The 27,039-nt window shown below is 46.6% G+C and overlaps 1 long non-coding RNA gene across 1 annotated transcript; it reads right to left on the bottom strand.

The window, feature by feature from the left end:
- On the bottom strand, positions 1 to 26,797 carry LOC115086679. The gene is made up of 3 exons (XR_003855305.1): positions 26,606 to 26,797; positions 8,870 to 9,006; positions 1 to 1,705 (listed from the first exon to the last, which is right to left on the bottom strand). It is a non-coding gene; the product is annotated as an uncharacterized LOC115086679 (long non-coding RNA).
- Between the last annotated feature and the right edge of the window lie 242 nt (positions 26,798 to 27,039).

Genomic DNA, 27,039 nt, shown 5'->3' with positions numbered 1-27,039 from the left:
CACACACACCAGCTCCCACTCTCTCACACATATACACATTCTTTCACAATCTCCTCACATGGGCTCCTTTCCTCTGGCACCCACATCCATGCGCTCTCACACATGCTCTCTCTCACCCCCTAGGTTCGCAGTCTTATGCACACACACACACACACACACACACACATACACACACAAACTCGCTCTCACCGAGGCCCGCTGCATCTTTGCTGTGAACAGGACAGGCTCCACTCGTGGCAAGCCAGGGCCTGCTCCTCCTTCACTGAGAGTAGGAAGGCTTTCGCTCGCAGCACGCCGAGGCCTGCCAAATTCTGTGCAGAAAACTGAATTTCTGCACCGCTGCGCAGGAGAATTCTGCACTCCACAGTTGCACAGAATTCCCCCAGAACTATGTTACTTATAAGGTTAAGCAGGAACAGACTCCCATGGCACAAAGTTGTGCTAATAAGGAAAATAGAGTGCAACACTTCACATTCAGTGAAGAGAACAAATTAAATGCTGGAGCGTGAAAAGAGAAAAGCCTGATACAAGTGCAGTGGTGTGCTATTATATTTGTATTGCAGAGAAGAGAACAACACTATATTCCAACCCCGGGAACTGACTCGGCCTTATATTATTTAAATTCCTGGTCTGGAAAACAGTGACCTGAAGTAAGTGTGTGAGAACAAAGAGAGAGCATGGGAGTGTCTGATTTCTGTAAAACACATGGAAGAAACCACTGAAGCAATTTCTCTGTGCATAGATAGAAGAGAGGGAAATTCCAATTATTTTTTTATTTCATCACTAAGATGGTCCAGTCCAACAAGACTCCTGAGCCACGGTTTGAGGGATCTCCACCAGTACACTTGCGGAAGATACTGTTGGCGTCAGTGTAGTTAGGGATACACTATTTTGGGTTATTTAAAGAATAGTTAGAGAAACAAACCAGAAGGCTTCGCTCTCCAATTGGATCCGGTGATGTTCCAGTTGGTTAAGCTATGAACTCAATCAGTGTTTCACCAACAGCGATATCAAACTTCGGTGGAGGGAACGAAGATCAGCTAAAGAGCAGTGGGAACAGTTAAGTGTTACTCACCACAGCATCCTTCCACAGTTTAGCTAAACTAGGGAAAAACTGAGATATCACCAACACTTAGACAGGGAATCCTAGGAAAAGAGACTTAGACCATCATACTGACCTACCCGGATTTAAATATTATAGAGAAGAGAAAGAAAACACAGAGTTACAGTATACAGAAGAGAGCGTTACCTACATATATAAGGAAAACAACCAAGAGTAACAGTTTAATACTTACCACATTCAGGACAAATTATTTATTTATTTAAAAAGATTTGGTGACTGCGCCCTCCAAGGTTCATGGCGGTTTACAATAAAAACGAGCATAAAAAATATTGTTTATAGCACATCATTCACAGATAAAATAAAGTTACATTAAAATAAAAATCATTAGATAAATAGACAAAATACAGGGTAATGGGGGACTATAATCATATTAATATAGGATAAACTCATAAAAGATCTTTGAAGGCCAGTTTGAATAGATGGTGCTTTAGGCCTTTCTTAAAATCTTGTTTGTCATTTAGCATTCTGATGGATTTGGGGATGGAATTCCATAAGATGGAAAAGGCCCGCTCTCTTGTCATGTTAAGCTTCGTGGCTTTAGGGGAAGGGACTTGAAGAAGAAGTTGGCTTTGAAATTCCTCCCTGCACAGAAAAACAAAAGGTTAACACAAAGACACAATTCTTCTAAAGAAATAATAGCTGAGCCATTACACTTTATAAAGAATAAATCAATTTTGTAGAAAAGCCTCTTATCTTTAGGTTAAAGAATTGGTTCTTTTCATAGTTCAAGTTGTAGATTTCTACAAGAATAGGCAAGAAAAGTGTTAAGTACTGATACAGACAGTGTTGATGCTATTGTATGTTTATTCTTGTATTTAGAGTGTAATAAATACAATTTAATGCTTAACGTTTGTTTACATATAACTGCATTCTGTCATGTTTTGGTATGGATGTAAACCCTGGGCCGAGGTGAGAGATGTCTCCACCCACAGGGAGGAGCCCCGTGGGTCTTACCGTCGGTAGGCGCGGTCTCTGGCTAGGACACAGCTGTAGAATAGACTTTCTTATAGAGGAGAGAGAGAGAGAGAGCAGAACCCATAGAGCGGGAACTGCAGTTAAAGTAGGGTTCTTGAGCTGAACCCGTGGAGCGGGGAATGCCATCAAAGTACAGTTCTTGAGCAGAGGGTTATACCCAGGGTAAACCTCAGATGCGAAGATCCGGTAGTGTCCCGCAGAGCGGGATATGCCAGGCAGTCTTCTCTGTAGAGTGACAATTACCTCAGGTGTGCAGATCTGGTAGTGGCCCGCAGCGTGGGGTACGCTGAGGATGACTGTACAGTGATGATTACGTTGAGGTAGTCTGAGGTACGGGAGCTCAGGATCCTGAAGATGAAGTGGCAGAAACCTGCAGCGCAGGGTGGTGTAGCGAATCCTGCTGAGGAGGAAGCGGTAGTGGCCCAAGGCACGGGGTACACCGCAGGAAACCCCAAAAAGGCTTGGTAGAGATGAAGTACGAGGAAAGTACTCACGAAGCAAGTACAAAGCAGGAAGGCTCTCCGAGGAGCGGGTAGCCTAGGAACACGGAAGAGCCCCCGAGGAGCGGGTACTCAGAGCGTTCGCACAGCCAGGCAGAGACTGGAACCAGAAGTCCAAGGAGAAGTGGATTCAGCAACGAAGAAAACTCCTTGCTAACTCATCTAAGCATAGGGCCAGTCAGCTTAAATACAGGAAGGCGCTGACGTCATGCGAAGGGGACGCCCCCGAGGTTCCCGCCATGACGTGTACAAAAGGTGGCCTGCATGCTAGGTAACTCCAGGAACAAGATAGCGGTCAGCATTGCCCACACCATCTCGGGGATGCCAGGGAGGTTGGCATTCGCTGGCGGAGGCTGCCATTCTTTCGAGGATTGACGATGTAGTAAGAAAAAAGGTGAACATGAGAGGTCGCAGCCATCTGCGATTGACGGGCGCAACACATTCCATCTGAATTATTGCTGTCAAGACTCTGTCCTCCTCTCTACCCCTGGGAGACTCTCTGGGTGGAATCTGTCCCTTGTTTCTTTTTGAGAAGACCCAGCAGGAAGAAGAGCAATATTATTTTTCTTCTCTCAGCTGGTGCTTTGGTAGCATCTGATAGTGACTCCCTTATTGACATCTAAAACCCAAGTAGTTGCAATTGTCACCACAGCCACTGAAGCGAGAGAAGTCATTACCCCAAAGTGTCCGATTGGGGAGATAATAATCAGACCGCACAGGACTGAAAGGGAACTGCATTTCCTCCCATAATTGCTAATTACCTGCTGTTGGCAATCATGTGCAAGATTCAATAGTGTAATTTCATTTGTAAGGTCTGGAGGAAAGAGGCACCTTAAGAACATAAGAACATAAGGTCCATCAAGCCCAGTATCCTGTTTCCAACAGAGGCCAATCCAGGCCATAAGAACCTGGCAAGTACCCAAAAACTAAGTCTATTCCATGTTACCGTTGCTAGTAATAGCAGTGGTTATTATCTAAGTCAACTTAATTAATAGCAGCATTCCTGGAGAGAACCAGGCCACTAATCCATCTCAATGCCTGTCCCATTCTTCTGGCTTTTGCTATCGCCTTATCGCATTGTTTCGCAGACTTCATATCATTAGACACTATCACCCCAAGGTCCCTCTCCAGCTGATGTGCACGGAGCAGGAGAGGGACCTTGGGGTGATAGTGTCTAATGATATGAAGTCTGCGAAACAATGCGACAAGGCGATAGCAAAAGCCAGAAGAATGCTGGGCTGCATAGAGAGAGGAATGTCGAGTAAGAAAAGGGAAGTGATTATTCCCTTGTACAGGTCCTTGGTGAGGCCTCACCTGGAGTACTGTGTTCAGTTCTGGAGACCGTATCTACAAAAAGACAAAGACAAGATGGAAGCGGTACAGAGAAGGGCGACCAGGAAGGTGGAGGATCTTCATCGCATGACGTACGAGGAGAGATTGAAGAATCTAAATATGTACACCCTGGAGGAAAGGAGGAGCAGAGGTGATATGATACAGACTTTCAGATACTTGAAAGGTTTTAATGATCCAAAGACAACGACAAACCTGTTCCGTAGGAAAAAAATCAGCAGAACCAGGGGTCACGATTTGAAGCTCCAGGGAGGAAGATTCAGAACCAATTTCAGGAAGTATTTCTTCACGGAAAGGGTGGTGGACGCCTGGAATGCCCTTCCGGAGGATGTGGTGAAGACCAGAACTGTGAAGGACTTCAAAGGGGCGTGGGATAAACACTGTGGATCCATAAAGTCAAGAGGCCGCCAATGAAGAGTGGGTGACTCGCCAGAATGACAGCTACTGCCTGGAGACAATACCCTTATTCAATAAACATACACATGCTTACTGTGACTCCAACATCGCTCTAAGCTTCAACAGCAAGAGGAAATGTGGAAAAATGGATTTACACTCACAAAGAGGGGAGTAGCTGGCTTGTTACGGCGGTTACTACCCCAAACCAAATAAGCCTGATACTTCACCTTCAATGCATAAACAGCATAGTTCTCTGCTTCAACGGCAGGGGAGAAGAAAAAAGAATTCGCACTCACAAAGCGGGGAGTAGCTGGCTTGTTACGGCGGTTACTACCTCAAACCAAATGTGTCTGATACTTCACTTTCGATGCATATCCAGCATGGCTCTCTGCTTCAACGGCATGGGAGAAGACTGATACATCACGCATTTCCAGCATAGCTCCCTGCTTCAACAGCAGGGAGAAGAAAAACAACCATTAAGGACTGTATAACATAGTCTGGGTAAAACAAATAAGCATGGGTGTAGCTTGCTTATTGCGGCGGTTACTACCCCTACTACCCCTAACTAATCAAGCTAGATATTTCAATGGTGGGGGTGGAAGGGAAATAGAACCAAGAGCTAAGAGAAACAGATAAGTATGAGAGAAAAAATGTGTGAAGCTTGCTGGGCAGACTGGATGGGCCGTTTGGTCTTCTTCTGCCGTCATTTCTATGTTTCTATGTTTCTATAAGAACTCCATAGCACTCCTCAGGGTCCAATATCCAGATAACAAACGAGGGAAAGGAGTGACCTCGCCTGGTGTAAGAGAACGGTCAGTGCAAGTGTGAACCATGGAAGCACACCTGGAAACAAGTGAGGGGTAGGGGGCAGAGAAGGAAAGAAGCCAGCTGGGCAAACTTTCTCTCCCAAGACCTTCTTTCTACTCCACTCTCCTACCTTTTGCCCATGAATGATTCCCTACTCCCCACTTCAATCCCATAATCCTCAGTCCTCTCCCTCCCATCCACCTTAGTCTGATGTTTCCCAGTTCTCACCCTTCTTGCTCGATCCCCAATCTCTCCTTCCCTTCCCCTCAATTTCAACCCACCCTAAGGGCCCATTTGTTGCTTCGGAGGTGGACCCTTGGGCCGAGGTGGGGTTGATGCAACCCGTAGGTAAGGACCCACAGGTCCCCACCGTCAGCAGGCAGAGTGGGCTGATAGGCAGAGGCCGCTGGAGCTTCACCTATACCAGCCCTCATTCCTGCTGGCCCCGGCACCCAAAGGGTTGAGCCTTTGGGTGCCGGGGCCAGCAGGACATAGGTGGGCCTCTGTATATAGTTGCAGTGGGAGTTGGTTCAGCCCAGAGACAGCAGATGAGAGGTGGTACAGTCTTACTCCAGACTGGGTAATGTCCTGGAAACACAGGTGCCAATGGATCGAAGGCAGACAGGGGGCGCTCGAGCAAAAGTAGGCTGAAGCCTGAAGAAACCACGTCCAGGGAATAAGAAGAAGAGGCGTCCAATGGTAGGCTTGAGTCAGGGCTGGCGGAAATCCGAAGGCAGTGGCAAGCAAGCCTGAGGTCTGATCACAGAGATAGTCAATAGCGTAGTCAAGCAAAGCTGAGGTCTGATCACAGAGATAGTCAATAATGGAGTCAAGCAAAGCTGAAGTCTGATCACGGAGATTGTCAATAGCGGAGTCAGGCACGGCAAAGTTCTGGGTCTGGAGCTAGGCAATGCATAGTCGGACAAAGCAGAGGTCTGGGTCTGGCAATAGGCAACACGTAGTCAGGCGAACCAGAGGTCTGGGTCTAGAGATAAGCAGTACCGTAGTCAGGCAAAGCAGAGGTCTGGGTCTGGAGATAATCAATGGCAACATCAGGCAAAGCAAAGTCAAAGTCCGTGTAGTCAATCCGAAGCATAAGCAGGGTGGGAACGAAGAGACATGAACCAGGAACAACGAGGAAAAGGAACACAGGGTTCAGACGAATCTCTAGGAAGCAACGAGTACTCAACCAGCGAGGAGACCTATTGCAAAGGCAACGCTAGGGAGCAGGGCCTGAGCTTAAATACTATGGTTAGGTTGACGTCATCATCCGGGGCCGCGGTTAGATTCCCGCTGCGGTCCCTACTAAAGAGTCAATGATGCATGCACGCGCGCCTAGGGAGGGGTGTGGTGCAAGTAGCAGCGTCTCTCTGCGGAGAGATCAGTCGAGAAGTGGAAGCAGGACCGGGGATGCCGGGGACTGTGGCAGTGCCGGAGGCACTGGGGGAGGCCCGAGGACAAAGCTGATGGCTCACCGCCACCAGCAAGGAGGAACCAGAGGCTGGAGTCACTGTAGAAAGGTGAGGGGGCCGTGCCGTGGGTCTGCCACAGACGGCACGTGTAACACCATCCAGCCCACTGTTGCGCTGGAGGTGGATCCTTGGGCTGAGGTGGGGTTGACGCAACCCGTAGGCAAGGGCCTACGGGTCCCCACTGTTAGCAGGTGGAGAGAGCTGAAGCTAGAGGCCACTGGAGCTTCACCTATACCAGCCCACGTTCCCCTTGGATTGAGCCTTTAGGTGCTGGAGCCGGCAGGACTTAGGTGGACCTCGAGGTAGAACAACAAAGGCAAAAATTTCAGCTCCAAGACAGCAGCCAGCAGATGGCGTAGTATTATCCTGGACTGGTCCCAGTACAGAAACTCAAGCACCAAGGAACAAGGTTTGACCGAAGGTGCTTGAGCAGAGAAAAGCCGGAGCCTTGAGAGTCCAAGTCTAGAGGATAGGATCAGAGGCGTCGCTATCAGACTCACATGAGAGCTGGCAGTAATGGATACATGTAGCAAGTGATCGTAGAACTCTGGACACAAAGAGTCTATAGTGTAGTCGTTCGTAGCAATGGTCAGGGCACAGAGAAGGCAGGTGTGATCAGGCGTAGCAGTAGTCAAGGCACGGAGAAGGCAGGCAAGGTCGGACGTAGCAGAGGTCAGGCTTGAAGAAGGCAGGCAAGGTCGGACGTAGCAGAGGTCAGGCTTGGAGAAGGCAGGCAAGGTCGGACGTAGCAGAGGTCAGGCTTGGAGAAGGCAGGCAAGATCAGACGTAGCAGAAGTCTGCACCAGGAGATCAGTCGAAATACAGATGAGACAGACGAAGATACAGGAACTGGAAGACACTCAGGAACACTGAACGAGGAAGCACAGAGGCAACGAGTACTCAGAACCAAACAAGGAACTGAGGAGACCTGTTGCAAAGGGAAAGCTTCAGTGCAGGGCTTGAGCTTAAATACGCTGAGGGCTCTGACGTCAGCATCCGGGTCCGTGGGCAGGTTCCCGCTGCGGGCCCTTTAAAAGTGTTACTGATGCGCGCTTGCGCGCCTAGGGAGGGGCACAGTGCTGCTGGCGGCGTCTCCGTGAACCCCGCGGAGAGGCCCGATGGATGGAGGCATTCTGGCTGGAAGTCCCGGGCCTTGGAGCAGGGCCGGAGGCGCTGGCTGGGGCCCGAGGTCAGAGCTGTCGGCCCACTGCCACAAGCGTCGGGGAGCTGGAGCCTGGGAGTTGCCTGGAAAGGTGAGAGGGCTGCACTGAGGGGCTGCCGGGGGCGGCGAGCATAACACCCACCTCCCTCTTACCCAGGCTTCCTCCTGACTCTTTTCTTTCATCTGCACCCGGAGCTCTGGGGTGAGTGCCATTGCTTCCTTGCTCCTGAGCAACATTTGCTAAAAATACTACAACCTGTGATCCACAGCCGCCTCTTCCGATTGCTACCTGCAGCTCCAATATACGATGTGCAAACCGTATCCCTGCGCATCAGGTGGCAGGCCTGGCATGTGCCTGCTGTTTGCTGCAATCAGAGCCTCAGCTCCAGAGCAAGCCCTCATGCAGAGGACACGGCAAGAAAGGCAAGAATGCACTGTTTTCCCCATGCTGGCACCAATCCCTCGGGCAACCAAAAATCTGCAATGTGTCTCTGGAGGCCCAGCAATATTTTACAAAACCCGGAGTCTTCAGACCAAACCCGGAGAGTCCTCAGGTTTGGGTTTGAATGCACTGTTTGTGGATGGATACTAGTGAGATGCTCGGCTGTTGGATTCTAGAAAATAGTAAGATAAGTGATGCTATGTGGTGGGGATCATGGGGAAAATAGTGAGATGAATTTAGATGGGGAGAACTGAGGGGGCAACATAGTTGTGTAGGCCTTTAAAACAAACGCCCTGCACTCCGGGGCTCCAACGCCGGCCACGCGGACGATCCCTCCGCTCCGCCCCTCACAGACGAAGCAGACGGCAGACGATTGGCCCAGCCTTACCTCGACGTCAGCGGTAAGCGGGGGCTTTAAATTCCGGACTCGCTGCTCGGCGTCCATCTTCAGCGCGATCCCCTCGGTGTCGCACCCGATCGTGAAAGCTGCTAGGCCTGCGCATCCAGCGCTGAAGCCCGTCGGGGCAAGGCCTTTAAAACAAACGCCCTGCACTCCGGGGCTCCAACGCCGGCCACGCGGACGATCCCTCCGCTCCGCCCCTCACAGACGAAGCAGACGGCAGACGATTGGCCCAGCCTTACCTCGACGTCAGCGGTAAGCGGGGGCTTTAAATTCCGGACTCGCTGCTCGGCGTCCATCTTCAGCGCGATCCCCTCAGTGCCACACCCAATCGTGACCTCGCAATTGGCGACAACACACCCACCGTAAGGCACCTGGCCTATCAGAGGATAGAGAGAAGCCCTTTAAATTTTAGAGCGCACGGACGGCGTTGCGCGCCGGGCGTCGCGCGTCCGAAGGGGCGCGATCTAAGGGGCTTGCCCCTTAGTGAGCCCCTTTGTGACCCCAGGACCCAGGACTCACATCACCACATACAACTCGCCTCGCCACTCCTCACATCTCTTCATCCCCAAGCGTATCCGAGGACCTCCAGCGGAAACAGTAACCATCCTCTCAACACTCATCCTACAGTCATTTTCCTATTCAGCATTCAACTCCTGCACTCAGCTCCAGCATTCAACTCCTGCATTCAACCCCTGCACTCAGCTCCAGCACTCAGCTCCAGCATTCAACTCCTGCATTCAGCTCCAGCATTCAACTCCAGCACTCAGCTCCAGCATTCAACTCCTGCATTCAACCCCTGCACTCAGCTCCAGCATTCAACTCCTGCACTCAGCTCCAGCAGTCAACTCCTGCATTCAGCTCCAGCATTCAACTCCTGCACTCATCGACAGCAGTCGACTCCTGCACTCAACTCCTGCACTCAACTGCATTCAACTCCTGCATTAAATTCCAGCATTCAATTCCAACACCCTAATCCAGCATTCAAATCCAGCACTCAACTCCAGCACTCAACCCCAGCATTGCGTCCAAATAGCAGTCCAAGTGCCCTCATCTCAACCACTGTGCACACACCCGCTTGTACAGCCTCAATTTTCTGGGACCTCAGCCATGCTCATTTTCCCTATCCCAATCATCAAAAACCTCTACAACAACCGGATAAAACCAGCCAACCATTCAGTCTTCCAACACAAACGTCTGATACCAATAATGACAACCCCTCTCACCCAATTCCTCGGACTATCCTTATTCTCTCTAACACTCTTTAACGCTCAATCAATCTCAAAAAAAACTCACATAATCAATGACTATCTCCAGGACACACAACCGGATATATGTGCTATGACAGAAACATGGTTGAAACCCACAGACCTACCTCTAATTAACCAACTACCCATTCACATCTACGACATCTACTCCATACCCAGACCCAAAAAAAGAGGGGGAGGACTTTGCTTAGCTGCAAAGAAGGAGCTCAGACTAACCCTACAGACCACTATTCACTCCTCTCGACTGGAATTTGCCCTCTTCAGCTCTAAACAGCTCCAAATTTGTTTAATATATGCCCCTCCCGGTCTTCTGGATTCAGATCCATCACCACTCATTGAACTCATCGCCAAACACCTAAAAAATGACACCCCAGCTGTCATCCTAGGAGACTTTAACATTCACACAGACGTGATCCCTTTATCCGCCAATTGCGATATGCTACTATCTTCTTTTAAGGCTATGGGCTTCTCTCAAATTGTTAAAGGTCCCACGCACAAAGCAGGGCACACTCTGGACCTTATATTCATCAACTCAGGCCTTTCACAATCTTCCCCACCACAATGCTCCCCTATCCCATGGTCAGATCACCTGATGATAACAACTAATCTCTGTATCAAGGACAACCCCATATCTCCAAACACCAAAACCACAATTCACTACAGGAACTCATGCTCTAGAGAGGACCTCACCTCTCTCCTATCTTCGGAACTCGCCAATCTTGACCTTTCAGATGCAGAAACAGCCACCTCGTCATGGCACAACATTACGAACAAGGTGGCAGAAAAACTTTGCCCCCAAAAAACCAAAGAGATCAACCCAGCCTGCAAAAACAAAAAACCATGGTTCACGCAGGAACTAAAAACCATCAAATTAGAATTGAGAAAAAAAGAACACGCATGGCGGAGGAATCCTTCCAACACTACACTGAATGAGTACAAAACCCTCATGCACAACTACAGAAACAACATCCTTCGCACAAAGAGAGATTTTTATGCCCACAAAATTCACAATTTTTCCTTTGATCCCAAAGCGCTGTTCACATATGTCTCAGAGCTCACAAAACCCACCTCACCAACTATCCCAGATGATCAAGCACAATCAAGATGCACAGAACTTGCTCAATTTTTTGAAAACAAAATTCTCAATCTAATGGCCCCTCTGGCAACCAGTAACACAGTACCTCCTTCCATCATCACTCCTTCACGCAACCAGAACAAATAATGAATAAACCTAGATTCATTTGAACCTATCTCCTCACTTGAAATCGAAATGACTCTCAAAAAGATGAAACCCTCCACTCACCCGACAGATTCCATCCCTTCTAAACTCCTACTCACCATTCCGAACATCATAGCGAAGCCCTTAGCAGAGATAATTAATAGCTCGCTAACCCAAGGCCTAGTACCAGACATCCTGAAACTAGCCACCCTCAAACCTCTCCTCAAAAAACCCAACCTGGACCCTACAGACCCAGCTAATTTTCGCCCCATAGCTAACCTTCCATTTGTAGCCAAACTTATGGAGAGGATAGTCAACAAACAGTTATCTGAATACCTAGAAGAGCATAAAATACTCACAACAGCCCAATTCGGATTCCGCAAATCCCTTAGTACGGAATCCCTCCTAACCTCTCTAACTGACAGAGTCCTCGTAGGTCTGGAGAAAAAGACCCCATACCTCCTGATTCTCCTTGACCTATCAGCTGCGTTTGATACCGTAAAACACTCTATCCTGATCGACCGGCTCTCAGACATAGGCATCTCAGGATCAGCCCTGGAATGGTTCAGATCCTTCCTACACAATAGGACTTTCAAGGTCAGAATCAGCAACAAGGATTCCCTCCCGGTCAAATCCTCTTTCGGAGTTCCCCAAGGATCCTCTTTCTCCCCCACCCTCTTTAACATCTATCTTCTCCCCCTATGTCATCTACTCTCAAGTCTTAAGGTCACACACTTCATATACGCAGACGATGTTCAGATTCTGCTGCCAATCACTGACTCCATCTCCAGCACCATCAACTTCTGGAACAATTGTCTACAGTCCATAAACTCACTCCTATCTAGCCTTAACCTAGTACTTAATACGTCAAAAACAGAACTTTTGCTTATCACTCCAGATGAGAACCTTCAGCCTACCAACAACCTAACCTCACCACCAATGATCAATTCCACTCAAGTAAGAGACCTTGGGGTCACCTTAGACAAAAGGCTGAACCTCAAAGAATTTGTCAAGAACACAACGAAAGAATGCTATTATAAACTACATATTCTGAAAAAGCTGAAACCTCTCCTGCATTTTCAGGACTTCAGAACAGTCCTCCAAACAATACTATTTTCCAAAATCGATTACTGCAACTCTCTGCTTATAGACCTTCCAACCATTACCACAAAACCTCTACAAATGTTGCAGAACTCCGCCGCAAGGATTCTTACTAACACCAGCAGAAGTGAACACATAACACCCATACTAAAACACTTACACTGGCTCCCCATCAGATCCAGAATCATTTTCAAAGTGCTAACTATAACACACAAGAACATCCATTCACAAACGTCGCTAGATCTAAGCCTTCCACTTCGCCTACACGAGTCTTCAAGACCAATCAGAAACAGATACTTAGGCATCTTACACGTACCTTCAGCCAAGTCCTCACTCAAGAAACGTGCATTCTCGACTGCCAGCCCCCTTCATTGGAATGCCCTCCCCACGGACATTCGCCTCGAAACGTGTACTCGAACATTCAAAAAGAAACTCAAGACCTGGCTCTTTACAAAAGCCTACACTTAAAGGTCTAGCTCAGAACCACGTCCCAGAACTTGAATCATTCTCGCTTTTATAATCATATCAAACAACTCCTAATTTTTATCCTTGGTCTCACAATTCCAAATCATTAAATATTTGAGCATGCTACACTAATACCTCTTAATCCAGATGTAACCTCAGTTTTTGAAGTTTTCACTCCTATAGAAATAACCGCCAGTTCTTAATTACTTAACCCTATTCTGTAGACGTAAACTTTTCATGAAGACTGTAATCTGTAAGCACCTGTATTTATTATAAGAATTTGTATTTACTATTTATATTTATTATTTAGCTATTAACATTGTTCTGTTACCACTTGGTACTATTTCTCTCCTTTACCTCAAACTCTAAGTTACTACTAAGTTAGCCATGTTATTTATACCCACTCGTTGGATGTAATTGTATATTTGTTTAATTGTTCAATCTGTTTGATGTAATTTTCTGTTCCTTGTTCTGTGTAAACCGAAGTGGTATGCACTAGTGCATGAACTCCGGTACATAAAAGCCTTTAAATAAATAAATAAATAAATAAATAAATAAATAGGTATGTGTAATGTCAGAATGGAAGGGCAATACAAGATTAGTCTATGGAGGGGGAAAATGAAAATAGGGGTAGGGGGTCAAAAGCAAACAGGATGATAGAATAACAAGCATGGGGTAAATCCTGAGATCAGAAAGAAGGCTGGACTGAGTGCAGGTGAGGGGAAAATGCACTGGTCTTAGATGGGAGGACAGAGGAGTGGAGGGACAATAGTTGTAAGAGAAGGAAGAGGAAGGATAAGCAGAAACATGGCAGGTGGGGGAGAGGCCTGCCGAGGAGAACTGGGAAAGGAAAAGGAATGGGGAGGGAGAGGGAGAGGAGAGGAGAGGGAAGAAAGGGAAACAGGAGCAACAAAAGCAGTTGCCATAATCTTGAATGGAGTTGCATGGTTGTTGCTAGCTGATAAGGGGCTGTAGCCATGCCTCAGGTAGGGATAGATATAAGGAGGCAGATATTCATAGCCTACATGGCTAGGTAACTTAGATAACACTTATCCAGCTAAGTGACAAGGATATTCAGTGGCACGACTATGACACTGAATATCCACGTAGAAGTTGCTACTTAGCCGGATAAGTTGAATCCGTCTACGTTTAGACCTGCTATTGAGCACATCTAACTTAGGGAAACAACTTATCCGGCTAAGTAGCTCTACCCCAATCCGCCCACTGCCCACCCCCAGGTTAGCCGACTAGCCAGATATGTGACTTATCCGGCTATCTAGCGGCCACTGAGTATATCTGGATATTCAGTAGCCACTAGACAACCGGATAAGTCCTACTTATCCGCTATCTGGCATCTGAATACCGGGCCCATTCTGCTGGGAGAAAATGGAATGGCATGTCTGGCCTGTAAGGGTTGGTGTGTTGGGGAGGGCATGTACGGGGTATCTTTAGAGACCCTTCTCACTGGCTGGCCAGCCCCCAGAAGGAATTGGAGGCAAATAATCTCTCCAAACCCTGAATATCTCCAGATATTTGCTCTGATGGTGACTCCAGCGTGTGGCAAAGTGTAAGCTTTGCTTGCTAATACTCCTAAGACCCCTGATCCTCCCCAGCCACCTCTCCAGACATGCTAAATTCAGTAACTTCATTAGGAAAAAGGTTCTAGTCATGTGACGGAAGACATGACACTATCTTCCTCTAAGAACCTTTTCTTAAATAACCTAAAATGAAATTTCCTAGTCTGTCTCATCTTCTGCTTATGAATTGATATTTTTCTTTTGGTGGGAATGAGTTATGCATTTTTTTTTTTACTTCCTATGACCTGCTTCTCATGCTGCAGTGCTCTGTGGATAGATTTAATAGATTATTTCCAATGCCCTCTGAGGATGATCTTTCCAGTCAGGTATCTGGCTCCCATGTCAGTGGAATACAGCCTTATCAAGTCTGAATACCAGCCAATCATCAACTGTGCGCATCATTGGGCACTGTTGTACGTGAGTGCAATAAGAGTCCTGACAATGAGCACGCCCAGGAAGGTTTATGGCCAGTACAAAATGTCTTCCCATTTCTAGCATGGTGAATCAAAGCCTGCTGGACAGACATTTGGATCCTTGACAATAAACTTGTTGGTTATATCAATCAATGACCAATACTGCTCATTCCCCATAATCTTCTCCTGTGATGTAACTTTACAGCTCCACCCTCAGACTTCCTTGGACACAAAAAGTTGCCTGGTTCTAGGTTATTTCCATAAGTCATTATTCTGTGCAGCCTAATCAGAGGAAACAGCAACCTGTTGATTTTCTTTTTAATAGAATAATAAATCATGTTATGCAAAAACAACCAAAAGAATAGAGAGAGATAGGAATGGGACAGTATTTCACGTAGTAAGATTTCACCCTAGGTGGGAAGAGGGGGATGCACTTGGCTCTTGTGGAGAATCACAAAGTTTATATATACTTATAACCAAGAATCAGGGAAAGATTTAGCAAGAGCACAGATATGCACTGGAGGTGGCTTGAGCTGGTTTTTGCATTGCTACAAGCAGAAAGAGAACACTACCTTTAGAGCTGCTACAGCACCTCTGTGGGTGGGAAGGGGGATTCTTACCCAGAGTGCTGCAGGGACACCTGCTTAAAGCCACCACAGTGCCTCTGAAGGGATAGTGCCCTCTGCAACCACACATGTTGTGCACTCTTTAAGATGGCCCTAGAGGTAGGAATGGAATCCCTTCTCCTGACTGTTTTATTGCTGCCTCTGGCCACTGGCCTGGCCTGAAGCTGCATCTTCCACCAGAATCTCTGCAGTAACCATCTGCTCCACCTGTAACAATGTGCTCGGCCTGGAGACCTGTGAAACCACATGTTCCACCTGTAACTCTGCTGTAATTGTGTGCTCAGCCTGCAGCTCTGCTGTAAAAGCAAGTTTGCTTACCGTAAACAGTGTTTCCTGTAGATAGCAGATGAATTAGCCATGCTGTCTGGGTACGTCCTCCGTGCAACTAGGTGGCAGAGCTCTCTAAGATCACCCAAAGTCTTTAGATGAGATGCTCTCTCCTGCCTGTCCCTGTGCCTGCTCAAGGCTCCTCAGTCTGGGTCAAAGCAAGATGATATGCAATGCTGGAACTGTCCGGGGAGGCGGGAGCGTCAGCATGGCTAATTCATCTGCTATCTACGGAAAACACCGTTTACGGTAAGCAAACTTGCTTTTTTCCCATAGATAAGCAGCTGAATTAGCCATTCTGTCTGGGAGTCCCCAGCTGAAGTATTGAGCGCAGTAGGCATGTGGTCATTTGTATGTCAGTTATCGCTCAATACAGAATAGGAGGCGGACAGTTCTGAAGTGATTGAACTAATTAAGTGTTCTTTTGGAGAATTATTCGCCCCATTTTTGCATCATACCACACCTATTTGTCCACGCAGTAGTGGGATGCGAAGGTGTGAAGTGAAGACCATGTGGCTGCTTTGCAGATATCTAAGAGAGACACATCATGAAAGTGAGAAACAGAAGCAGCCATGGCACGAATTTGGTGTGCTTTGGGTGTAGTAGATAATGATTCCGAACGCTTTTGGTAACAGGTTCAAAGGGTGGTAGCATAAGTTGTTCCAAAACTGGGTTAACATCCCATGGTACTGGGGGTTTTTTGATTGGAGGTCGTAAATGCAGAACACCCTTCATAAATCGGGAAACCAGAGCATGACATACTATAGATTCTCCATTAAGAGGAGTGTGATACGCTGATATCGCGCTGAGATAGCCTTTCAGGTGGACATGTGAGTGGATCTATGTCCATAGAGGAACACCATGTGGCATAACATTTCCACTTACTTTGATAGTTCAATCGAGTGGATAGTTTCCTTGATTCCACCAAAATATCTTCTAGTGGAGATATGTTTAGGTTTTGGAACGTGAGCTGTTCAATCTACATGCAGTGAGATTCAAGGATGCATGGAGTGGATGGAGAAGTAAACCCTTTCGTTGGGTGAGAAGAGTGGGGGCGTTTCCCAGAGGAATTGGTTTGCAGATTGATAGTTGGAGTAGGTAAGAGTACCATGGTTGACGTGGCCATGCTGGCGCAATCAGAATTAGGTTCGCTTTGTTCTCGATGCACCTCTGTATTGTACGAGAGATCAGGGAGATTGGTGGAAATGCGTACAGCAGATCTTGAGACCAATCCAGTAGGAAGGCATCCTGTATCAACCGGTGAGCACTGGGGTAAACTGAGCAAAAGAGGGGAACCTTCCTGTTGCGATCTGTTGCAAAAAGATCTATTTGAGGGAGATCCAAATTTGAAAATATTCGGTCAGCCACGCGTTGGTCCAGTTCCCATTTGTGTGGGTGAAAAATTCTGCTCAACTTGTCCGCTTTGGAATTGTTGATTCACGGAATATATGTGGCTTGTAGGGAGATCCCCCTGCTGTGAGACCAGTCCAGAATCTCTACCATTTCTTTGCAGAGGTTCCATGAACTGGACCCTCCTTGCTTGTTTATGTTAAACATTGCCACTTGGTTGTTGGTATGGATCATGATGACGTGTTGCCGTAGCTTGTGTTCGAAAGCTCGAAGAGCGTATTTGATGGCTCATAGTTCCAGGAGACAGAGGTGATAAGTGCGTTCCTGGAACATCCACAACCCTTGAGATTGTAGGTTGGCAAGATGGGCTCCCCATCCTGTGGGGGAGGCATCTGTGGTAAGAATCAGTTGATGTCAAGGAGGCCTTAGTGGTGAGCCTTCTGTCAATGTTGGTCGACGAATCCACCTGTGAAGGCCCATTTTCATACTGTTCATTAATCTTACTTGGGTGGACAAAGGACTTCGGAACGGAGTCCATTGGTTTTTTAAACCCCATTGAAGGCGACAGATGTGGAGTCTTGTGTTTGGGACTACATATGTACATGCTGCCATATGACCCAGGACAGTCAAGATTTGGCGGACAGAGGTAGTCGCAAAGATTTGTTAGACATTGGGCTAGAGAAGGAAGTGCTATTGCCCAGGGTTATGGCAAGAAAGCTTTGTCCTGAATGGTGTTTATGGATGCCCCTATGAAGTCCAAGGTCTGGGTAGGTTGAAGATGAGATTTTTCGTAATTTATCAGAAGATCCAGATTGTCTAGGCAATTGATTGTTTCAATTAAACTGTTTTGGAGGAGTCAGGGAGTTGAGGCTACCAGTAGCCAATCATTCAGATAAGGAAATATTTGAATCCCCCGACGATGGAGATGTGCCATCACTACCGCTAGGCATTTCATGAATACCCTGGGAGCAGATGAGAGACCGAAGGGAAGGGCTTTGTATTGAAAATGTCTCTTTCCCATCTGAAAGCATAGGTAATTCCAAGATTTTGGATGCATTGGAAAATGAGCTTACGCATCCTTTAAATCTATGGAGCACATCCAATCCATAGGTTGCAGGAAGGGAAGAATTGATTTGAGAGAGGTCATTTTTAATTTTTCTTTCTGAATATGTTTGTTTGAGGAAGCGTAGGTCCAGAATTGGACGCAGACCTCTGGATTTCTTGGGAATGAGGAAATATTTTGAATAAAATCCCATTAGATGTTGGGAGGGGTGTTCTTCCTGTATACAGTGTTGTTGAAGTAAGTGACTGACTTCTTGAAGGAGAGTCTCCCGATGAATACTCTGAGAACTTGTGGTAATCAAGTGCGCAAGACGAGGCGGGAATATAAAATTCAGGGAATATCTGTCTCTTATTATAATCAGGACCCAGGAATCCGTTGTGATAGTGCTCCATTGTGAGAAAAAGTGGGAAAGTCGACTTCCTACTGTCTGGGCGTGTAGTGGTGGCAGAATAATTTCTAAAAACTGTTGGTTTTTAGGGGGTTGAGGTTCTGTAGTCTGGCGTGGTTGACTAGGTGCGCGTGGGCACTGGCGAGAAGCTGGTTGTTGGTAAGGCTGTTGGTGGTTTGATTGATATGGTTGGGGCCTATAGGTAATATAAGGCTGATATTGACGTCTCTGGTAAGGTTTTTTGTATGAACTGAATTGATGCTTGGAGGATGATGAATCATGTCAAGTTGAGGAAAGTACAGCTACTTTCTGCTCTTTTAATTTTGCCACAGTTTCTGTAAGTTTATCACCGAATAAGTTATTGGGGCGACAAGATAGGTTGGTCAGCTTATCGTGAACGTCTTCACGTATTTATTTATTTATTTACTTCTTTTCTATACCGATGTTCATGACAAAGTCATATCACACCGGTTTATATCAAACATGGGTGACTTACATCGAACAAGGGAGTAATAAAGATAACTTAAAGATAACCTAGTATAAAGATAACTTAGAACTTAACTTAGATCTTAAGGAGGGACAAGGTTACGTATGGTACTTGCATGAAACCATGCCAGTCTCCTAGCTGCTATAGCATTAGCAGTTGTTTTTGCAGAGGTTTCAAACCTCTCATAAATGGAATGTACCAGATGCCTGAGCCCCTCTTCCATATCATGGAATTCAGATGGAGGTGTATTATCTGCAGAGCTTTGTTGTAGCAAAGGTTTTAAGGACTGAAAGCATTCAAAAAGATACTGAGCTACATAAAATTGATTGTTCTGTATCTTAGCGTTAAGGATTCCTGATTGGTATGCTTTCCATGCAAAGTCATCCAGACTTTTGTTATCTTTGCCAGGTGGATTATTTGAATGTAAATGAGATTTGCGTGCCTTTTGCATGGCTGATTCAACCACGACGAACGTGTGCAGTAACTGCACGTTGGTGTAAAAAGGAGAATCTCGCATTCTGTACTTCAAATCCGTCTTTCTTGAGGTTGGAGTCGTGGAATATGGAGAATCCCAAGTCTTTTCCAAAAGAGATTCCAGCACTGGATGAGAAGGGAGTGCTGTAGGTTCAGCCGGTGTATCAAATATTTTTAAGACACCGAACATCTCTTGTCTAGGGTCAGGTATCTTTTTTTCGTTTCTACTCCCAATCGCTGACCCACTTTCTCCAAAAATTGGGAGTACGTGAGATCCTCCGGTGGTGATACTGGTTCTGGAGGCAATTCCTGTGGGTCAGACGGGTAGCCGGTTGACGACCCTGGTGATAAAGATGGAGTAGGAGAATCTACTGGCAGAGGAGATGGTCTGCTAGGCAGTGTCTTTGGTGCTGGTCCCGGTGCAGGTGATGAAGGTACCTCGGTTGGTAGATCAGGGGTTGGTTGATTTTGCTGCTGAACCAATGTTAAAAATTGTGACAAGATAGAAGTAATCTGTGTCAGTGTAACAGTAGCTGAAACTGATGTGGATGGTCTGATAGCCAGTCCTTGACCTGATGGTGACAAGGCTGCCCTGAGGATGTCCTTGTTCGGTCTTTGAGGACGTCCGATATCCTCACGTGGATAAGGGAGTTTGGAATGTAAAGGTTCCTGAAATAAGGATCTTCTACGATGTTGAGATGCTGTAGAAAGTCCTGAAAAGACCTCAGCTGAGTGGGAAGAGGCCTCTGATAATTGTGGTGGAGATAAGGAATCCTCCGAGTCCTCCACTAAGAGTGGGGATGGGCTCCTAGGCCTTTTATGACCCTTTGTATGTTTTTTGTATTGTTTTATAGGTTGCTGAGGTGTCAATACGCTGCTGCGTCGATATTCCTCAGGTGCTTCGAGATGTCGATGCTCTTAAGGTGCTTCGGTGCGCCGGTGTTCCTCCGATGCATCAATGCTCCTCCAATGCGTTGGTGCATCGACGCTGCTCCGATGCGTCAACACTGCTCCAATGCGTCGGTGCTGCTCCAGTGCTTCAGTACGTTGATCTTTTCCTGAGGCATCGGGGCACCACTGAGTCGGCCTACCTGTAGCACGTCGATACTCTGGGAACGCTTTGACGTCATGAAGTCTCGATGCATCCAATGCAGGGTGCATCCGTGGCACGTCCCCAGCACCTTGCATCGAAGGATTTTTATTTTTATTTTTCTGTTTGTGACCTGGAGGGTCAGCAGAGGTGGCCCTCCAATGGGCATGGGTCTTAGGGGTCGACTTCGGTCCCAGAACTGACCTGGCTGAAGCGCCAGAGGGAGCATACGAGCCCGTTGCCTCCTCTCTGAGCTGGGCAATCCGCGATGCTGTCTGGCGCTGCGCCCTTGGGAACATCCGTCCACAATCTGTACAATTTGCCTGATCATGTTTTGGACCAAGGCAAATGTAACAAAACTGATATCTGTCGGTTACGGACATTATTTTGCGACAGTCACAGAATTTAAAACCTGGACGAGGCATGATGAAAGTATCCTGTGTTGAAATTCTGAGAAGTTTTGAAGAAATAAATTGAAGTTTTCTCCTCACAACAACTTTTCCTCACAAGAGCTGTAGAGCTCCGCGTGTGATCAGTAGTGCGAAAAAAAACAGACTGAGGAGCCTTGAGCAGGCACAGGGACAGGCAGGAGGGAACACTTCATCTAAAGACTTTGGGTGATCTTAGAGAGCTCCGCCACCTAGTGGCACGGAGGACGTACCCAGACAGCATGGCTAATTCAGCTGCTTATCTATGGGAAAACCATGTGCTTTCTCGGCATCCCTGTCTAACCATATGTTGCACCTGCAACTCTGATGTAACTGTATCCTCCACCTGCAGCTCTGCTATATCCATGTGATCTGCCTCAGGGGCAGAGGTACTGGGAGGGCAGGAAGGGCAGCTGCATTAGGACCCCAAAGTGAAGGGGGTCCCATCACGATAGCTGGTTCACATGTGGGGCCCTGCAATGGCAGGCCCTACCGTAACACTGCTTGAAATTTGCAATACACAATATAAGCAGTGAGGAGAAAAGTGGCACCTGTGAATTTCAATGTGCTGGCAGTGCCATTCATCAATGTTAGAGTCAGTAGCCACAGTGAAATGTGCTCCTGCCACTGCTAGTTCAATGCTGGATACGAAGAAGCCAGGTCCTGGGGAAGGGGAGGGGTGACATATAGGAGCTAGAAAAAGGGGGATGGAGGGCAGGAGCTGTGGAATGGGGCTGAGGAAGGGTTGCCAGCGGTATGGCAGGGTTGCCAACGAACAAGAAAAAGAGAAATATTACTGACAGCATGACAATCTGCCAACCCCTGGGTACCCTTGCCCCTGCTGTCCCCTACCCTAGCATTTCAAATCCTACCTCCCACCATGTTCAGTAAACTCTTCGAGGGCCCTCTGAATGACTTGGAAATGTTCTATGAGGCTCCTATCAAATGTTTGAGGATTTGATTGGACTCAGGATGGAGGGAGGAAAGCAAGAACTTGGAGATTAAGTGAGAAATTAGAAGAGAAGAGACTCAGATTGGGTAGAGACCAAGTGCAAGAGTGAAGACTCTGGGAAAGTGAGTAGGGACTTGATGATTGGGAGGAGACTGATGACTTGAGAATGGGAGAAGAGTGAAGAATCAAATTGGGAGACAGCAGGGCCTTGAGATGGGGATGTAAGATGATGCATAAAAGTGGGAAGTGTTGGAGAGAGATGGTATGGGGGAGGGGTTGATAGTGGAAAGGAACAGTGGTGTGGAGGGGGTGAGGATGGAAATGGGGGAGCTGAGGAGGAGGTGAAAGAGGGGGAATGGGAGGCTGAGTAGGAAGTAAGAGTCTGAAGAAAGGGGCAGGAAACCAGGATTGGATGAGTAACAGAATTGGGGCTGGTGACGGGACAAAGGCAAAGGAAAGTGGATGAAGGCTAGGGATGGGTGAGTATGGAGGATTCAAATGGAAGACTAGCAGGTAAGTAAAAGATGGGGAACAGGATGCTGGGAAAGAAGAGATGAGGGGGCTGGAGCAGGGGAGAGTGGGAGATGGAAAGCTGGGATGTAGGTGAGAGGTGAAAAGAGGAAGACTATAGATTAAGGGTGAGAAAAGGGGAGAATGTGGAGTAAAACCTAGCTATGAGTGGATACAGAGGTAGAGAATTGGAGAAAAGAAAGGGAAAAATCAATGTCAGAGACAGAGAAGACAGGACAGAAAAGAAATGTAAAGTAGAAAGAAGACCCTGGAAAAGGACTTAGTAGAAGATCAACAAGAGGAAAGCAGAAAAGAGAGACTGGGACGAAAGAGATTAGAAAATAAAATGTCCAGACAACAAAAGTGGGAAAAAAAAGTATTTCATTTTCAGTTTTTAGAATATATCAACTTTGGGAAAATGCATTTATTTATTTGCATTTCTTATATTCTCCAAATCTCCAAGATCCTTTGTGAATCACAATTTACATACATAATAATGCACATAATGAAACAAATAATAACGTGGACTATCTTTATTAAAGAGGATGCTGTGGTTATTTAGCGTGCATGCCAAAATCTTGTCTGTAACAATTGGTGGGGGTTTATAAAATAATAAAGGATCCGATTGTGAGCCGAGCACTAGGCTCTATGCAAGTTCAAAATCAAAACTGGTCAAGGAGATGTAATGCAGGTGTAGCTGACCTGGCTCAGAAGCTAGGGCAGTAAATACCGTGCTGGACAGGAAAAGCTGCACCAAATGCCTCTTTCCCCTCGGTTACCCCTCTAACTGCTCCCCAAGCTCCCCATGTACCACCAGATGCCTCTTACATAGCCACACTTTGGGATGAAGAAGGCCTTCACACAAAAGGTATTTTCAGACAAAGTCTTGTATTTACCAATATCTGGGGATACCAACAGTCAGAGTCAACATCTTAAAAATGACTGCTTTCTCAGGGTACAAATGTTTCTTACAGCACTGAAGCAACAGCAAAACACTTTGCCTCCAAGGTTCTCTCTCTCTCTTTCTGGACAATATCATTTCTTTTATCTTCTTCCTATTTAGCAATAGGGACTAATCCTTAGTCCACCCCTGCGAAAGCAACATTCAGTACTCTCAAATCCTTTGAACTCTTCTTCCCTGGACACAGGATGGAGTCTCATTAATGGGAAAATGCATAATTCCTCCTGGGCCAGCAGCTGCAGGGAGGAAGGAGATGCTCCAGTACCCTGACTTCCCGCCAGCTTCTTGTCAAATTCTCCTGTTCTCTTCCCACTGAGCACAGACTTACATACACACTTTCCCTAGTGGTTCTCTCTCTAAAGCTACATATAAATCCCCATGAATAACCTCTGTAGTAAAGACACATCACTCAACCCCAAATGTTAAGACCAAGTGCATTTTGCCTAATAATTTCTCCAAGGGACTTTCGCGTGACCAGACCCTATGTAAAAGGCCCCATCGCATGCAATTCTTCTCTCTAATGTATTTGAGCATCTGAAAATATACACTTATCTTGCCAGCATTGGTACTTAGACTGCCTCCTCCAGTTCTTTCAACTGTTCTTGCATTACTAGTCAGTGCTGTTGGGCCTCCCTGCTAATTTCTGTCTCCTCCTATGTTCTCTTCTCTTCCCATTCCTCCTGTTCTCCTACCTGTGCCTAATGGGCCATAACACTGCACCCTCTCTTCCCTCCTCTACTTCAATGACCTAGCTATGCTTCCTCTCCTCCCTTTCCATTGTTCTTTCTTGCTATCTTGAATTATCCCAGCCCTCTTCTTCATCTCATCACATGACCTCCTAACCACTCTCTCAGCAGTCAAACATCTAGGATAGCTATTTATCCAGATAGTCATGTACCTCCTGCCATGCTTGATTCTTGCCACTATCACTCCTTTCACAGACAGCAACAGACAGATATTGACCCTAACCCTGCGTCTTAACCCCTTGCTGCATCAATACGTTACTTGAACTTATCTATTAAGTTATGTTTCATTGTTTAACCGGTTATTTCTATAGTTCTGATTTCTTGTTTGGCAGTCTCCGGCTACCCTTCTCCCCTGTTCCTTGTAGTCCCATCCCCTGTCCCTGTTTGATGTATTTTCTACCTCAGTTCGGATGTAAACCGGTATGATGTAACCACTAATACCGGTATTAAAAAAAGAATTAAATAAATAAATAGCCAAAAACAAACACTTAGAAGCAAAACAGCAGAGGAAATGAGACAGTACCTGGAGCAATCTCCCCAAATCTCCTTCTCTATCACCTGATTTTATGCATTCATACCCAGATCCTGTTATTCTTATCTCTCTCCACACAGTACAGACAGCCAGAGCATATGGTAATCTCCATTGTAATTATTTCTGGCCAAAAGAGGATGAACTGAGAGAAAAATGGCACTGAGCATGTGATAAATACCCATCAGGTGCAGGAGCTATTAATGAAACATCCCCCTCCCAAGAGAGGGCGGGTAAAGAGCATGCTACCATTTAAGTAAACTGCAGCAGAGAAAAAAAAGAGGACAATGCAGCTATGTAACATGAGCCGCCCGCCCAGGAAACCCAGAATGACACTGAAAAAGTTGCCAGACTCCTTACTGTGAAGGTGCTTAAATGACCATTGAATAGATGAGTCAGAGTCTCAGGATGGGGATTTGCTTGTCACAGCCCCCTAGACTACAGTTGGTAACTTGCAGTGAAACATCACTTTAAATCAAAGGATAGCAAAATCCTAAATTACAGAACTATTACTGGAAAAATCCAAAATTGGAGAATTCTGAATGAGAGAGGGATTTGTGAGAAAAATGTACTGAAAAACAGTCCTAGAAAGCAAACATATCCTCACCCTAACAAGGGGAATCAGACCCTTGGGTACCTAGTTCTCAGACAACAGAAAAAAAGGCGAGGCAGGATGGAAGGGTATACACACATTCTCTTTCCATGGTCCTGCCTGGGTTTTGGCCTTTTGGCTAGAGAAGGTGACCCATCCAGTCTGGGTAACACCAAATGACTGGCCATGAGCTTAGTGAAGCTAAAATAATTGAAAGCTAAGACTGCGGAGGGCCTGAATTAGTGAACACTAAACAAGCCATGACCCTAGTGGAACTGAAAACTCAAGTCAGAGAAAATCCTCCTACCAAAGGAGAAAAACTGAAGGACAGCAGCAGATCCAGAGGGGGAGCTGTCCCCCAGGAGGGTGTGGACCTCAGTGACAGATTGAGCAGTCCCTCAGGAGAAAAGGGACCCCAGAGGCAGATCAAGCAGTGCCCCAGGAGTTGGACCACAGCAGCAGATCGAGCAGTCTCCCTGGAGGTTGTGGACCCCAGCAGCAGATCAAGCAGTCCCCCAGGAGGAAGAGGACCTCAATGGCAGGTCCAGATGTGCAGTTGGGTTCCCCAGGAGGGCGTGGACCCCAGCAGCATTCCCGGAGGTGGAGTTGGTTCCCCCAGGAGGGTGTGGACCCCAGCAACATACCGGGAAGAAGAGTCAGGTCCTCAGTAGGGCATGGAAGCAACATTGGCATAGACCTTTCAGTGGAGTGAAAGTGGCACTAAGTAGATGACAGCAGTTTAGATACAACAGACCCCCCAGTCCAACACTGTCCACCAGCCCAGTTGCATCTTTTCATATGGGTGAGACTTGGGATAAAAGGGGTAGAATAATTAGAATACTTGATTAAATAGGAAAACAAGAGGACACTTCTATTCTATATGGTAGTATACTGTGGGGACCAACAACCCCAGATTTCCAAATATTAAATGTTCTTGCTACCTTGTAAAAATGTATATAGTTGTGAGCCTGAGACTATTAATCACAAGTAGATAAGTGTGCTGCTTCACATCCTATTCGTTATATACAGTCATGTAGAAACGTATATACTTATATAATAAACCTGTACATATTTGTACATACTGCCAGCCCATTTGTTTTCCTGGAATGAAGAGAGTGAAATCCCACTCGTTAAAACCTTCTTCCCCAGGTGGAGGCACCAGGTACCAAGAATGTGAGGACTGACGGAGCAATCCCAGACCCAGGAACGCCCATGAGGTAAGCGGTCAAGGGGGCGTTATATTAATTTACCACTAGCATGCACATAAACTGTTAGCAGGCAGATAAAAGAAATGTCGGCACTGTTTTAGCAATCACACACACTGTCTAGCATTATCTTAGTGACCAGTAGATTAAAGTTTTGTGGCTCAATGCACTTTTGTTTCTTTACTTCTCCACTCTTACTTTCCTCACCTCTCCTCTATCTCCTTGTTTGCCTCTCTCTCTCTCTCTCTCTCTCTCTCCAGTCCAATCTTTTTCTTTACAGGGAGCGCAGGTCAGGGACACAGTACAATGCGATCGGTTCATGAAGAGCTCTGCATGGGAGCTCCTCAATCATGTTGCTTTTGTAGTTGACAAGAGGGGAATGTGACCTCATCTTCAGTAACGGAGCGACTGCAGCTCTGCAGTCTCCTTCCATTTAAAAAGGAGAATCTGGTATGTCAAGGGAAAGCCATGCAGCTGCCATGGCTTGTAGAGCAGACGGTGTGAATGCCGCCCGTGTGTGTATGTGTGGAAGCTTAAACTTTAAGCGGCACGGTTCAGCTGCCAAACTAAAAATGTCAGTGACAGATTAAATTGCTATTGAGCTCACCTGCCAAGTTCCCTCCCACAGCTCCGTCTCCAGC

This window comes from Rhinatrema bivittatum, chromosome 3, assembly GCF_901001135.1.
Source record: "Rhinatrema bivittatum chromosome 3, aRhiBiv1.1, whole genome shotgun sequence".
Classification (NCBI taxonomy): Eukaryota; Metazoa; Chordata; class Amphibia; order Gymnophiona; family Rhinatrematidae; genus Rhinatrema; species Rhinatrema bivittatum.
Note: the sequence above shows the minus strand (reverse complement) of the source record. Positions and strands in the feature narration are given on the sequence as shown.